Below are 17,810 nucleotides of genomic sequence, written 5' to 3' on the forward strand. Positions count from 1 at the left end.
CATCTAATCGATCTGATGATTCAACCCTTTTTCAACTGACTTTCATTGTAGGTTATTATTTTGTGCTGTTAAACACTGTATGAGGTTATGAGAGGACTGGGAACCCGCGTACAAGTTTAATCCCGCGAGATTTTTGTTTTGTACATGCCCAAAGTCAGGAGCTTGAAATACAGAGGTTGTTATTTGTTTCTGAATATGTTATATGTGTTTCGTTTGCTGCTGTATATTATATTTGAGTTCTGTTTAGTTATTGTGTACATCAATTTTCGTTTCGTTTTGTTTTGTTTTTTTAATTACTTTACATCTTTTAATGTCGGAATCTTATATAGCAATGTGTTATTGTGCTATGGTCATTTTATGTATTCTTGTCTTTCATTTTTGCTTATGTACTTTGCCTATAGAATGTCTATATGCCATTTCGTTTTTCTTTGTTGAAATAGTTATTTGTTTTTTTATAGTGATTAAGATTATAACACAATGTTGACTGCTGTAACCCAATTTTTGACAATTTTACCTATTATATCTGTTTGCTTTTCTCAAACATTATTGTCAATATAATGGAATTATATGCGACTGTCGTACAAGTGAGAGGTTCAGCTAGCTATGAAAGCAGGTTTAATGCACTGTATTCTACATGAGGAAATGCCTTGTCCAATTCAAGAATATGACACTTATTTTCCATGTTTGATGTATTTGAGCATTTGATTTTACCATCCGTTTTGAATATTCCTTGGAGTTCGGTATTTTTGCTAATTTATTTTTTAATACGCGAAATAGATTACTCTATTGTTAAAGACCGCATGGTAAACATTTACTTCTAACAGCTACGTCATGTGGTCTTATTGGCAATCATACCACGTTTCGTTATTTCATACATATGTAGACAATAAACTGGACACATACATGTACATATTGCCTTGAAATATGCATTGAAGAAAATGCGGGCTGTAATTTAAAGAAAAAACAGATTAGCTGTTTCAAAGCAATGAGAAATTATCACATTACAGGACATTCCGTGCTAGGAAATGTAAACAACATTGAATAAAAAGGGGAGAGTTTAACTGATACCCTAATATGTCTAGAGGCACATTTATACCATAAATTAGTAAAGATATATCACTTGAATTGTGTAAACTTCTGAATAAAACGTGTATAGATTAAATGTGCATGCTGCAATTGAGAGTGGTTAATGGTGCATGGGAAATAGTGCATGGTGCATGAAAAATGTTTTATTGTTTTGACATTTTAGTTCCTTTTAAAAAAATATATATATATACTTGTAATCCCCACAAACATGTGACATAGTTGGTAATTCAAAAGGGATATGGCATTAGTTTCACATCTACATTCAGCCAGTGGCAGGTATGGAATTAAATTTTCACTGCAGTGATAACATACAGGTTTTTTTAATGTGAGAAGATACAAGTCGCAGCTATTGAGTTTTGTTTTTGGTTATATTGACTCGAATAATACTTGTTCCTTATAAAATCAATCAAAGTGGCAGAATGCATCAATATATATTTTAAAAAGTAATATTTGTTTGGCTAGTATCTAAAAACAGATGTTCAACAAATATATACATTATACCAGGAAAACGTGTTAATAACATTCTAAAAAACTGAAAAGGAAGTTAATAATTAAAAGTATTCTATTGCCTCATGAAGATCCAATGAAAGCACTTGCTAAAGTATAAACGTACATCTACTTCCTAGTTGTTTTTAATTTGATTTAATAAATTTTTACAACGGTAAAAAAAGAAGCTGACAATAAAAAGGAGACATTTGAAAGGGAAATCCATGGCAAAAAACCATGTGTCTACGTAACCATTTTATAAAAAGAGAATATCTAGTATCTAGTACTATACTATATGTTGTGTTTACAATATTTACTATTATTTTCAATTTCTTTTAAATATACAGTTATTCATTCATTCATTCATTCATTCATTCATTCATTCATTCATTCATTCATTCATTCATTCATTCATTTAAATATTGATTGATTCATTCATTCATTCAATCATTATTCATCCCTTCATTCATCCATTCACTGCCAGACAGTTCGAAAAAGACTTTAGTCTATACTATTATGCACAAATTGATAATATATGTACCTCGCTACATTTTCTAATACTATAAATACTGTGTATTTGTATGAACGCAACTTTTTGTGAATACATTCACAAATAAAATAAATGTATGAATGAATTAACCCAGTTATTATTTTCCCCTTAAATTACACATACCAGTGAACAAACAGCTGAAACAAGATGTAAAATCCATCTACAATGATTAATTATTTGCTGTTTGCTTGGTGTCGGGTTTCATAATGTTCCTGCATCATCAGGACGGGAAAAACATAATTTTATACAATAGATACGTTTCTTTAAAAAAGATATGTTGGGACAGAATGATGGGTTCGAAATATTTACTGTGCTATAATAGAATGTGTTGGATATCGGAAGATCTTAAGCATTACAGCAAAACACAAAAACAATTTGTGAGTACTTTTTTGTCAATTTGATTTGATGAATCATTTTATGGAAGATATAAAAGGGACAATCCAAAATGAAATCGACGCCATGGAAAAACAAAAAAACAACAATCTATCAAACACTAGAGAAACTGGGTCTCACGAACACCATAAGTGGGGAGGATTAGATGTTTCGTAATGGTATGCAGATAGTTTTTCACATGTTGCACCCGTCTTATTGCTCATTGTTAGAATAAACTCGGAAAATGACAACTTAAAGAAATTTCAAATAAATAGTGAATAAAACTCATCAACGATGATAGTGAATATATGTGTGCATGCCACCCTGTACAATCTACCCGATTCAAAAATAGTGTTGCTTTGTGGGAAAGACGAAAATTGCATTTCCTTATCAATCTTTTAAATTAAACCAATCAGTGAACATCTGGAATATTATTAGGCAAGATTTGTCTAAACTGGTTTTCATGATTAATTAATTGTTGTTTACTTGACGTCAAAATGGCTGTGACGGGATAAAGGGTTGGATATTCATACTGCACTGCACACTGAGTATATTAGATATCGGCAGAAACAAAGCTTACAGAAAACCACAAATACGTAAAAAAAAAGTTTGGCAAGGGTTTACTATTGTGAATAATGTGACACTCTCTCGATAAGCGACATCGGATAAAAATAAAGAGGCGAACAATACCATGTGTCAAAGAGAGTGTGACAAAATCAGTGCAAAACAAACGACAAACGACAAAAGAAACAAACAAAAGTCTACAAAACATTAAATAAAAAACTATAAGTCCACCACAAACCAGTGGTGATATTAGGAGCTTCAGAATAATAAGCATATCCTGCCCTGCGTGTGTTATCCGCAGTATTATTGAAAGTAATTAAAATCTGATGTCCAGTCTAAGTATATTAAACATGTTTAACGGTTCACATTCAAACCCAGCTACCGACTTTCATTTATTTGGTGTTGTGTTTGGTTACATTGTGTGTTTAATCTGGTGATAAAAAATACAATCTTTCCAAAACAAATATACTTAAGATGTTTATTGATAACTACTGCAGTTTTCACCTGGTGCCCAAACATCAAACTGGGAGCTTTCTCGAGGGACTACGTTTGATGACGGTTGGACAAGTCATTTGATTCCAAAAATATCATTCAAAACCAAAAATGTTACCCCACTTTTATTCTGTTTAATGCTTCTGTAACCTTCATCTTTGCCGTAGTTATCTCAAATTGAAAGGGGCTACAGAAGTTTGATAGTTAATTTTTCTTTCTTAAGGAAGTGGGCATTCAATTGTCTGAAGGGTATTCTGAGAATAAAATCTGAACACAATGCAAGTTTTATACAGTCAATACAGACGTCGTTCTTATCTCTTCATGTTTTGTTTATGATTTCCTCCCACGAAATAGTACAATGTATGCTTAGTGAATGTTCGCTTTTATCCTGTGTCAATTTAAAGGAAGGATGCCCCAAATATATTAAAATTAAAAATTATAAAATAAGTTGAAAACACTTTCCAATAACACATTGAATTTTTCATTTTATTTTTGCCAGAATAAACAGTTATTGGTAAACATGTTACCTCATTATAAACAGACAGTCTGTCACTTTCTACATTGTAAGTACTATCTTTGTGTTCATATAAGTTATCTGTTAGCATGAACTTGTACTAGGATAGTTGTTCTGATTATTTTTTCTGGAATGTTGTCTTTCGTATTCGAGAACTAAATACATGTAGTTATGAACAGGCTATCCATTAGCAATGAAACATTATAACTTCATAATTCAATCCATTTTTGTCCTTTTTCCTTTTTCTTTAACCTTCCTAGATTTCATCTAGATAATGTAAAGAGTAATTCTAAAACCTCACGAAGGATTTCATGTATGAATGTTATTTCTCTACCTTTTCATCTTACTGTCCATATAAATGATATAATATGATTAAATAAATATTTCTGCAAAGAAAAAACAGTGAAAAGTGAGAAAACTTATCATCGTAAATGTAATGGCCAAGAACACAATGATGGTTACCACTACATGAGAAACAAATGATTAACCCTCCGGGCACTTAAATTCGTTCCCGGTTTGAGGTTGTGTGTCGCGTTCTGAAATTTTTAGTTTTCTGTAATGTTTGTGTGAACTGCTGGTTGTCTTATCGTCTTTTGAGGATGGTGGTTTTTTTTTGTTGTTGTCTTTTTCGATTTATGGGTTTCCATTTGTTATATACCCGACAAACGTAAATAAGGTTTGCCTTGCATGATGAATACGTTCTATTTACAAGAAACACCGCAAATAATACTTAATTAAAAAAATATATCGTACTTATAGGAACTTTCTTCGAATTAATGTATCTTACAATTATCTTACACAATTTGTCGTGCTTGAATTATATAATTGTTTGGATGCCGCATTTCTTTTGCTTTTCTACAATGAAAGATCGCATACGATTTATTTTATTTTATCTTTAACACATAACGTTTTTTCAACGCTGAAATCCATGGAATTCCTTCTATGCCAGTCCATTTTCCTAACCGGGAAGTATAATAAACAACAGAAGATTGTACAAATGTCTTCAATTTATTTGACATGTCAAAGGTCCGCCTCAGTTACCCTAGAAATTAGAATTTTGAATTCAATTTAGAACATATTAAAGCTGTTCTACTACTTATGTTTATCTATTAATTGCATAAAATTCTCAATTTGTGACATGTCAAAAGATACATTTTTTATTTATTTTCCTACATTTCAAAATTGTGATTTACTGTTTTAGTTCTATGGACATTTAAACAGTTACAAAATAGATCGGTATATAATTGTGGTACTTTTCATTCTGTCAAACGTTCGGCTGTTTGAGTTCTAACCAATCAAGTAGTTACACGTAATTCGATATGTTTTATTTGCTTCTGTTTTGTAAAGGCTAACATTGAACAACTACCACCAATCTATTACTGATAACACATGTAACAGCTAGCATTGCAACATGCGTAGGTAATTTTCGTGCATATTGTTTTACAGTTTTGATAATATTTCATAAATCTGATATTTTTTGTCAAGAATGTAGATTTAAACTTTTAAAAATCAAAGTCTGACAAAGACGATTTTGCTATTTCTGTTGATTCACTTCAACACACCAGTGCCTTTTTTATACAGTTAATCGCATATTTTGAGCAGTAGTTAGCACTTCTATGCTGACAAGACTTATCATTGATATGGTTATAAATTAACTGCTTACAACACTTTGAATATTTCGAAAGTCTTTTGCTTTTCCGCAATAGAATACTTTAGCTGGATTTAACAAATTTGTTTTTGATGTTGGGTCCAAATCTATCTTCAACATCGTAATTTTTGGGGCTTTATAACTATTTCCAGTCGAGCGTCACGGATTAGTCTTTTAAAGACGAAACGTTCATTTGACGTACACAATTAAAAGCCTAGTGATGAGTATATTCTTAGCATATATCTTTTGCTCTTAATTATTAATATTATTCTAGCATTAGGGTTTATGCCCTGCTTATATATTTTGGTAAATTCTCACCGGACGCATCTATTTTACATTGCTTTTTAAATGTTTTATAGATGGAGAGTATCTGTCTCTGTACCTGTGTAATAAATTATCTTACTATGAATTGTGTAAAAATTGATAAGATATATAATATAAGAATATTTCATAAAATTTTAAGTCCGATTTAAGTTGAACAAATAACAGAGATTTTCATTTGGAAATGACAGCTCAATATTTGACAAGCAATCTATTGAAACAAACTAGTGTAGATGGAAGGATTCCAAGGCCAGTACATCCTATGATGTTTGTTTTCAATCTACACGATCAGCGAGGAAAGGGTCTTTAGGAGAAAGTACATTGTAATCAGATATTATATTAAATGTATTGACACCTAATACAAATTGTTTAAATCAGTCTTTAACACATATACAAAGAATATTGAATTAAGGAGTACATAACTGAGCAATACCTCAAATGGATGTTCATAGTTCATTCTACGGACTTGCAAATCAATTTTTGAACATCTCATGCAACAAAATTAAGATAAATATCAAAACCTTCTCAATTAATAAAATTGAGAATGAAATTGGGAATATGTCAAAGAGACAACAACCCGACCAAAGAGCACACAACGTAAAACTGTTTCTGAAGACCAATGCAATTCTTCTGGTAAGCATAATTCATTGTAATCAAATAAGAATAAATAAAAATTAGGTTATGAAAGTTATAAGTATATTAATTTGTTGTCAGGACGTGCTTTAATTATATTATAGATTTTTACCCTTCTGACGTGTTTAATATTTCTTATTTGTTTTTTGTTTTACATCTGATAGTTCCGTAAAGCCACATTTGGTTATCTGTCTGAAAATATAATAATGGTTGAGAAATGACCTATTTTATCCAGCTATATAGATCATTACATAAAGGACGATCCATCTGGAAAACGTATTCTCTGAATACAATTCTTGGATGGTGTAAACTTCATATTAACACCATTAACTATTACACCATTCACCATTTACCATTACACCATACACCCTGTGCCATTACACCATACACGTTACATATTTGTACCATACACCTTACACATTACATCATAATGCAATTTTAATTTCAAAAAAAGTGTGCGACTACAAAATTATTTAAAAAAAAAAAAAACCGACTTTTGATCACAATATTGTATATTGATGTATAAAATTAAAGATCAGTTCTTATCAATATTTTGCATAGATTTAAATGTCGTACACCATTCATTCACACCATTCCCGATCGCACGTTACACCATTACACCATAGTACCATACACCATAGAACCATACACTTTCTACCATTGCATCATATGTCATACACCATTACACAATACACGTTTTTTTTTAAGTTTACACCATCCAAGGACTGTACATACTGTTGATTTTAGTTTGATCATTACATTGTGCTGTTTTGTAATAAATCATACTTAATATTTCAATATTAAGAGACGACAACTTAGTTCTGAGGGATTGGGGCCTTGCTAATTTGAAAAAAAATTCAGAATATGTTATTTCCAACTTCAAGTGATTCTATTTTATTGATACAGGTCACATTTTTCAATAGAATACTCATACAAGTTCAATTTGAACGAAATGAGCAATGAAAGTCCAAAATTTTATTTCTATTGAAATATGAAAATATTACAACATTACAATCATGGGTGTGTCAGGGTCATAACAAAATGGCTTAATTGTTCAAATTAGTAAACAATTGGTCAGATGAACTAGGTCCTCCCCTTCAATCTTCCACTGCCAATATACATGTATCCGTAAGATTTGTATACCTTTACAAAGAAGAATATTTTAGACCAGACTATTTATTTTCTACTTTCAAAATCTGCAAGAACCTCCTCTTCCTGAGAATCAAATGAATTTCCCCCTATGTTATGCGGTTGTTAAAGATTAGTGTGGCGTTGAATGACTAATTAAATAGTAGGTATTATAATGGTTTACTTTTATAAATTTTGACTTGGATGGAGAGTTATCTCATTGGCACTAATACCACACCTTCATATATCTATTTACCCAAATGCACCTTTTTCTATTCATTAATGGTTTTATTTCACTAAAGATTATCTCGAAGTCAATCAGCTTGTAGATTTTGTTTTACTACATTATATATCTAAAGTTTAGTAAAAATGCAATTTCCTTTCTTATAAAATGTAGAAACTATTCACAAGGGTTTACATGTCTAAAAGTATAAGACAACGTTAAAGTGTGGAGATAAACGAAAACAGACGAACAACAAAACACTAACAAGAAAATTCATAATTGAGCAACACGAACCTATGCAATAACATCTGGGTTTTACTCAGATTCTGAAAAGGGTAAGTAGTTTGTGCTCTACTGTTGACACCCACAAAAATTAACTATAGATTGCGACATTATATATCTGCATTAGCATTCCAAATTTATCAGCGATAGTTCTCACCCGACTTAACAGTTACAAATTTATATTACATATACAGGTTTCTTAAAAAGCAAATTGATTAATTCAAATTCTTGGTACACTCATATTCTGATGTTTCTATATCTGAAAAGCAAAGTTACAAAAAATTGTCTTTTTCTAATAAGGGAGATAACCTAAATAGTTTCAAGAGAAGAAAAACAAAACAGATACATTACCTGTTATGGTGACAGCTAGTTTAAAAAGCATGTTCATTTCTAATTACAGGATAGCTTAAACAGATATAATCTGAAATTAATTATATTAACAGAAGTGTAAACTACAATAAACAAAATAAAAAATAAGTGAAAAATATCAACCAACTAAAAAAACGATTTTGGAAATAAGGCAGATTGTATTCTCAACAAAATACATTCGGTGTCTTACTTTCAATCGGGTTGCTTATCCAATTTTGTCAATAAAACTGTCATACAAGTGAGCGTTTTAGCTCTTTAAAACAGGTTTTACTCACCAATTTCTTCCGAAAATGCCTGTACCAAGTCAAAAATATGGCAGTTGTGTTACGTTGATTGGTTGCGTTTGAGTTTGTCAGTTTTATGGCCTTCCTGTTATACTTTTTGTCTACAGATGAAGCAAGGTTATTTGAACAAAAATAAAAACCTAAATGACATATGTCTCAATGCTTTGGGGTATAATTACATAATTACTTTTCGTAAATGAGATATTGTTTACAGGAAAATGTAGTTCTAATAGTTTTGTGTTAAGAGGAAATAAATTAATAGAAATATATGAAATAAGTCGTTTAATTAAAAAAGAAACAGTACTGTACCAGTAAAAGTATATGGTATCCTTAAAGATCAACACTTTTTTTCATTAGAATATCTTTGCGTTAAGAAAGATAAAGGCAAAGATAGGTGCTTTATTCATCTGTATTTAGGATATGGAAACATGTTGTTTATACATATCTTTGATTTTTTCTTTTTTTTTTGCTTGAAGAGCTATCTGATCTTAACATTAAGAGGAATCCTATTCTATATCATTACTTTTTTACTCAGCCTAAGTTCACTTTGCGAATAATGCATGCAGATCAAGGGACAGATTACACTTTTGACATGTTCAATTCACCCGATCTCGATTTCTTACTTAACACGTCAAAGCTAAGAAAAAGCTGTAACCTAGAGTTTAACTTTTTAAATATTTCCGCTTACTAGAGATGACCAGGATATTGACAAACGAACATTTCTCGACGAACGAACGTAATGGGAGCGGTAATTGTATGTTTACAATACGTACTTTAAACTTAAAGATGTTATTATTTGGATGGCATGTAATCATGATAATAGATAGAAACGCATAAAATATATCGATTTTAAAAAGGTTTTCATAATATAAATGAAAGACGTTTAAAAGTTTCTGCAAGTGTTACACATCTTACGATATAATGCGGTTATTATTGAAAGCATGATGAAATGTACATCACACATATGATTATCCGAGTACACCGACGACTTTCGCAATGCTCAAACAAATATTTATGCAATATTTCGATGATTTGAAACAATTTACTAAGTTATAAGATTACTAAATTATTGTTGTCGGATCGTATGTTTTTCATTTGGGTATTCAAGTTTTAATCTGCCCTCCACGCCAAGTGTGACTGTGGAATAAAATTACAGTCACTATATGTCTTCGTCCGATCCGCAGTTAAACCTTTGCCAAAGTGGGGTGTCCGTTTGGCAGTGCAGGATGTACAAGTTCGCAGACACGCCCGGTCTGAATGGGGACGTTAAATCCTATGCCTCGTATAGAGAATTTGTCACGCTCTCTGCACGTTAAGAACCCTTGCAACAATTTTGTGAGGGGTCCGTTTACGTAGGTGGCCTGTTCCAGGGATAATTTCTGTCCCTATCCAATAAACCCTCGTTTTCCAATGGCAAGCTAAATTTACCCGACCTACGGCCTCTATTACATTGTACATGTTGTATTTATTGTTGATTTGTTCTCATCTTAAACATGCATGGACCATTTCCCGCTGGACGTTAAAAAACCAACAATAAATAAGTCAATCAAATTTCAAGCTAAAAAATCTATCAATTTAAAATAAGAAAAAAACATATAGTATTTTGAACCAGTTAAAAATAATGATTTCTGACTTTTTTTTTTATTATATCTGACAACATCTGAGGATGGCAAAACTTGTTAAGTGTAAAAAAAAACACTAGTCATAAAGGTAAATAACTTTTTTTTCAAAGGGGATTTAACTAGACACAAGGGTCTATGTATAACACATACGAAGACAACTTTAAAGCCTTACGACCATATACGGAACTTTATAAATTTTAATCCTATCCAGTATGCACATAACCATAGCATCTCCTCTGACATTTGGTTTTTTTTTTTTTTTTTTTTTTTTTTTTTTTCAATTGTGGCAATACGTTTCACCGATTGAGGTATTTCAAGCTTCATTGATATCACTAACTACACAGAAGGCAAATAGTTTGATCTATAAGATGATGGTACGTCAACCTTTGTTTATTTCGGAATGCTGATGTATTGCCTTTCCGTTTTGATAAGCTCACGTGGGAAAACAGTGTATTGCTGTCCATCCCAATAATAAACATGTTAGTCCTTTAAGTCTGTTTTCATTAAATTTTGGAATGTAGAAACAATTTCGGCTAGTCAATAACATAATTATTGTTATAATGTTGAAAAATAGTTGAAATAAAATCACTGGAAAATAAGTTATTTTTTTAACTTTCAAAAATTAAGCTTCGTCCCGAAATTGTCGATTCCCAAACGAGTACAGAACAAGCCATAGTAGTTTGAAACATGTCACAACACTTAGTTGGCGTAAGTATGTTTAAATCAATATTTCTAAGTTATATTCTCAATATACAATCAAATTTACCATAGTGTGATACTCAGCAAGGTGAAACGTACTTTAGATCAATCTGTACGCGTGAGTAGCATGGTCTTGTCCAACTTTCCTAGAGTTATATCGATTTGTACCCAGAAAATTGGATTATAATCAGTACTATCCATCTGACGTGGTCTGTTGGATAAATTGAGCGTTTATACATAAATCTGTTGTTGTTTTCAGTCTGTTAACTTGTTGATTTTGGTATAAATTCGCTATCAGAAAATGTAATGAGCATCACAGATGCAAAAGCCGAGTCGGAACTCCTATTTGATTATCAACGTCTTAATATACTAAACTTCAATGTCTTTAGAAGTATCAACTTTTTATCACTAAATATTCATAAAATACTTTTTTGGCTACCCATTTGTTTTCAATATGGGCAGGGGTTCAGACGCACGTCTGACGTATTGAATTTTAAGCCTAGTACCTTTTGTTAGCTATTATTCGTGTGTTTCTTTGTTCTATATGTTCTCCCATTTATTTGTATTGTGGTCCTGTCATGTGATGTTGTCGTTTTGATGTTGTGTTTGACGTTGCCATAAAAGCGGGAGGTTTGGCATGCCACAAAACCAGGTTCAACCCACCATTTTTTTCTTAAAATGTCCTGTACCAAGTCAGGAAAATGGCCATTGTTATATTATAGTTCGTTTCTGTGTGTGTTACATTTTAATGTTGTGTTTTTGTTGTGTCGTTGTTCTCCTCTATATTTGATGCGTTTTCCTCAGTTTGAGTTTGTAACCCGGATTTGCTTTTATCTCTATCGATTTATGAGTTTTCGAACAGCGGTATACTACTGTTGCTTTTATTTAGATGATGACAGGATTTTCGTTTACATTACTGAAATCCAACCTAATGTCCACTGAGATGGCTGCATCTTTACCCATGCGTTATTTATATATAACAAGGATTACCTGTTAAGATACATCAGTATTTGTTTGTTTTTGTTAAACGATGTGAAGAGGGTTGATCGTCAACTCGTTATTTATTCAATATTCATACTGTGTATAGTATTTTGATTCGATCGCCACTGATGAGATTTACGTTGACGAAACATTTGTCTAGTGTGTTTTGTTAATGTAAAGGCGTACGCAATGTTTCAACACAACATATATAATTGCCCTACCCATTATTTGTTTATAAGGAAAGTCACTTATAAATACACTTCCATTTATCCTTGACAACTTTAATGTTCCATAGTACAAACGAGATGCATGATAATTCAATAATAAACCAAATGCAATACTGTCAAAGAGGTGAAAAGTGTTATGACTGGAAAACGATAACTGGAAGAATAATATTTTTCAATTTTTAAAAAAAGTAACAACAAAAAATGTGATAGTTTAGTTGCATGTTCATTTTGTGCATATTCTAAATAAATTTAATTTAAACCTATTAAAGCAGTTTTCATTTTACAACAAAACAATCTTCATTTTTTAAATAAAATCACATATATATTAAAGTTTTAGTGAATGTATTTTTGAATGAACAATGAATTTAATCTTATAGACGTATCCTCAAAATCATTTCGTTCCTCACAACTGTTGATACGTAATAATCAAATTTTAGTTGACTTTCAATATCCAATATGATTGATACTGATCAGAGCAACAATTTTCTTTTGCATGTTTTTAACGTATCATTATCATAATCTAAACATTATGATAATCCCTTTTCTAATAGAAGAGATACCTAACCTATTTTCAAAAAAAAAAAGCACACACAATACCTGTTACGATGACAGCCAGTTTAAAAAGTATTTCATTTTCAGTGCAGATTATCTAGTGATACCTAACACAGATATACTCTGAAATAGTTAGACTAACAAGAAGTTAAAAACATTAAACAAAAGAAGTAAATAAACACACATGTGGAACATCATCTCATCCAAAAACGATTGTAGCAATCATAAAAATTGATTTTAAATAACCTTAAATATCTTACTTTCAACAGCTTATACATGTCATATTTTGATGTCACAATGTGATTTGAAATCATCAAAACACATATGACTGAAATGCATACTTACTTTTCGTAAAAGAGATATTCTGTCATGAAAATGTAGTTCTAATAGATTTATATTTATATAGAATAAAAATAGTCGTTTTTAACACAAGAGAGAGGACGCTAACAGCAAAACACCATTCACAATACACGATTAAAACATACACCCTGTGCCATTACACCATACACGTTTCACCTTTGCAAATACACCTTAGACATTACACAATAATGCAATTTAATTTCAAAGAAAGCGTGCGACTACAACATTATTTGTTTATTTTAAAATACGAATTTTGATCACAATATTGTAAATTAATGTATAAAATTAAAAATCAGTTCTTATCAATATTTTGCATAGTTTTAAATGTCGTACAGCATTCATTTACACCATTTCCGATCGCACGTTACACCATTACACCATTAAACCATTACACCATTCCCCTTACACCATACATTATAGCACCATACACTTTTTTACATCATCCAAGGGCTGTACATAATAGTTTTAACAATTATTTTCATGTTGTTGATTTATAAGACATTATATCTAGTTGTTCGAGGATACAATAACAACATCATTGATAGCGCTTTCGAAAGAGCAAACAAAACTAGTCGCCAAGAACTTCTAGAGTACAAAGATAAGAATAAAGCAGCTAACAGAACACCCCTTGTACTCACTTACCATCCTGATTTTAAAAATGTGTCTTCCATTGTTCAGAAGCATTGGAAAATTATAGAAAATGATTCAAATCTTAAAAAAGTATTTTCCTCACCACCAGTCATGGCCTTCAGAAGACCTAAAAACATCCGTGACAAATTAGTGACATCTGTATTAGCAAAGCAGCCTACTCCATCTCCCGGTTGCTACAAACAATGTGGTCGAAGGAACTGCTTGTGTTGTAAAGCTGCCAATACAAGTAGTTCATTCATCAGCTCCGTTACTAAACAAAATTATACCATCTACTCAAATTCCAACTGTAAAACGGAGAACTCAATTTATATATTAACATGTGACACATGTGGCATTCAGTATGTGGGAGAAACAATGGACAAATTTAATATTCGGCTCAATAACCATCGTTCATGGTACAAAACCAACAAAAACTGTCCTCTCACAAGACATCTTCGTTCAACGAAACATTCTTTTGATAATGTTACCTTCCAAATCATAGAAGTCAACACCGAGTGGGACACCACGGCGAGAAGGAGAAGAGAAAATTTTTGGATCCACCAACTCCACACTTTAGAACCTGATGGTCTTAACGAAAAAGATGAGAAAAGATACAGGAAAGATAAAGAATAATTTAGTACACAGCATCGTCCTTTTTTATCCTGTAATATTGGCCAATGGACGTTGCTAACTTCAACTACCAATTTTGTAAAAATCTTGAACTTCATCCAAATTATGTATTATTTTCAAGGCAGCTAAATTCAAGTGCAACATATACATTGAGCTGCAAAAGTTTCTTATCATCTACATCCGATTTCACCTGGATAGATGCACGCTTGATAAAGCTAGTTAGTCTAGCGAAATATTGCGTTTATTTTCATCATTTTGTAAATATTTTAAACATTCTTATATTTACATACTAAATAGTGTGTTAAAATTACATTGTTAGGCAATCTATAATTTTATTTGTGTAATTGAATTAATCTCTGTACTGATTAATCCACACTCCCATAGATTTGTATGTCATGTGCTGCTATTTATAGGCACTTATATATATATATATATATATATATATATATATATCAGAAAAGTTTCAACCAGGAATTAAGCTCCTTATTACAAAATATACATAATTCAAATAGGTTTCATGTCATAAATTCAAGTGAGGCCTTACTATACGGTTAGATAATTGTGAAAGGTCATTGGTGACTGGTAGGCGTTTACATCCTTGTCCTGTTGGTATTTAGTTGACAGTTGTCTGTTTTTCTATTACTTAATCTTCTTATCTACATATTTTGAAAGTTGAGGACACTTAGCAAGTCTTAACTAACATAACACATACAAAGTTTGACTGACTGTCCAATATGAAATAAAACAACAATATCAAAACCTGGCATTGATTATCAAAATAATTTTCATATCTGTAAGTTATATTTATAAACATTGATAACAGTGGTAAAGATGGCAAAATAAGTTTTGGTCAGCAGTTTGAAATTCGTATTACAATTTGACTGTTCATTAAATGTTTGAATTTTTTAATAAAGTTTTTACAACTTCATCCTTTGGTCTCTTTTTGAAAGTAATCTCATTGGCAATATATGACATTTCCTTATTTTCATAAAACTACCCCTAGCCGGAAATCGTTTATACCAAATTTGGTGAAACTTTCTGATATGTTAAATTCAAAATATTTTTCAACTTCGTTTTGAAAGTTGAGGACACTTAGCAAGTCTTAACTAACATAACACATACAAAGTTTGACTGACTGTCCAATATGAAATAAAACAACAATATCAAAACCTGGCATTGATTATCAAAATAACGAAAGATTCTAAATTGTCATATGTCTTTACTATTGTTTAAAGCCTGTTTACTCAACCTGTTTACTATATATTTTAATGCTTTAAACCATAGTTAGTGTTAATGCAGTCTTGAAATAGATAGAACGCGAAAAAGCTGACAAGAAATCCTTAGATTCTTTTTTTAATTCAGTAATGAAATAGTTGATATACGTATACAAAATTTTAAAGAACATTTTACTCCTAACAACAACCATAATAGCCCTATTTCCCGTATCAAACATAAGCTAAAAGAACTAGCCAAGGAATTTGTTTTTGTCTCGGCTGATAAGGCTGCTAATAAAATCATTATTGTTTGACGTAAATTTTACATTGAGGTTCTACGAAAGAAAATCACCAATTCACCAACATTCCAACTGATTCCATATTTGGAAAATGACATCTGTAACAAACATAAACTTTTAGCTACCTTTTTACAAGCAAAACCAAAAACAATGAAAGTTTCAACTATGTACTGGCTTCCGAAACTGCACAAAACACCTTTTCAAATATAGATTTATTTCGTCTTCAAGCCATTGTTCCACTACTAAACTGTCTATTCTACTTACAAGTACACTTGGTACAATCAAAAACCTGGTAATAAATTGTTTAAATAAGGCCTTTAAAATAGTGGAATTAATTACTTTTGGAGTTTCAAAAATTCGTTTGAAGTACTTGATAAATTGCATGCTTATATTGGTGATTTCGAATCTGTTCAAAGTTTTGATTTTTCTACCCTATATACCACCTTGCCTCATAATCTTATTAAAAAATCACACACCTAATCAAATGGACATTTAAAAAGTCAGAATGTGAATATATATGTTCAAACTCTTTTAGGTCATTTTTTAGTAACCACAAACAAAAGAACTATGTCAACTGACCTGCTTTGATACTATAACTGCCCTTGAATTTTTACTAGATAACATTTTTGTTCGCTATGGAAATTCCGTATATCGCCAAGTTATCGGAATTCAAACGGGGACTAACTGTGAACCACTTATTACGGACCTGTTTCTGTATTGTTATGAGTTACAATTTATGACTAAAATCAGCAAAGACCCATCGAAACAACATCTGATACAAAAATTTAATAACTCTTTTAGATATTTGGACGATATATTGGCTTTCAATAATGACGACTTCAGTATGTACACTAAAGAGATTTATCCTGCTGAACTGACTCTAAATAAAGCTAATACTAACAATGAACACTGCCCTTTCCTGGATCTTGATATATATATCTTTAACTGGAAGCGTAATACAAAAATTTACAATAAAAGGGATGATTTTTCATTTCCTTTTGTTATTTATCCATTTTTAGATGTTGATGTTCTCTTGTCATTATTTTATGGTGTTTATATATCTCAATTTGTTCGATTTGCTCGTGTATGTAACAACGTATTTGAAATTAACGAAAAAAATCTCTGTTTTACTGAAAAAAATATTACACCAGGGTTTTCGATATCACAAACTAGTCAAAACAGTTACTAAATGTTATCATCGGTACAAGGGCATCATTCGTAAATATAAATCAACATGCAGACATCTTATACGTTCAGGTATTTCACATCCAATCTTTTATGGTAATATTCTTTACAAAGCACAAAAATGTCGGCATTCACCTCAAAAGCTAACCAAACCTTTAAACAGACTTATTCAGAAGAGATATAGTTACGATACTGTTGTCAGGTCATTGAAGATGGCATTTTTTGGTATTTGTATTGACTCACTCATATGGTCTTTGCATCGGAAATAAACACATGTGTTCTAAAACCAGTTGTTGGCATGATACGGGTTATGTTCTACGAATATATTTTATGATGACATATTACTTAACCCCTAACTGGAGGGATTGTGCTTGATTTTTATATGATGAAGATATAATCTTTCAATCAGTTTAATTGAAGTCTGGAGCTGGCATGTCAGTAACTGTTAGTAGTTCTTTG

This window comes from Mytilus californianus, unplaced genomic scaffold, assembly GCF_021869535.1.
Source record: "Mytilus californianus isolate M0D057914Y unplaced genomic scaffold, xbMytCali1.0.p SCAF_8, whole genome shotgun sequence".
In the NCBI taxonomy this organism is placed as follows: Eukaryota; Metazoa; Mollusca; class Bivalvia; order Mytilida; family Mytilidae; genus Mytilus; species Mytilus californianus.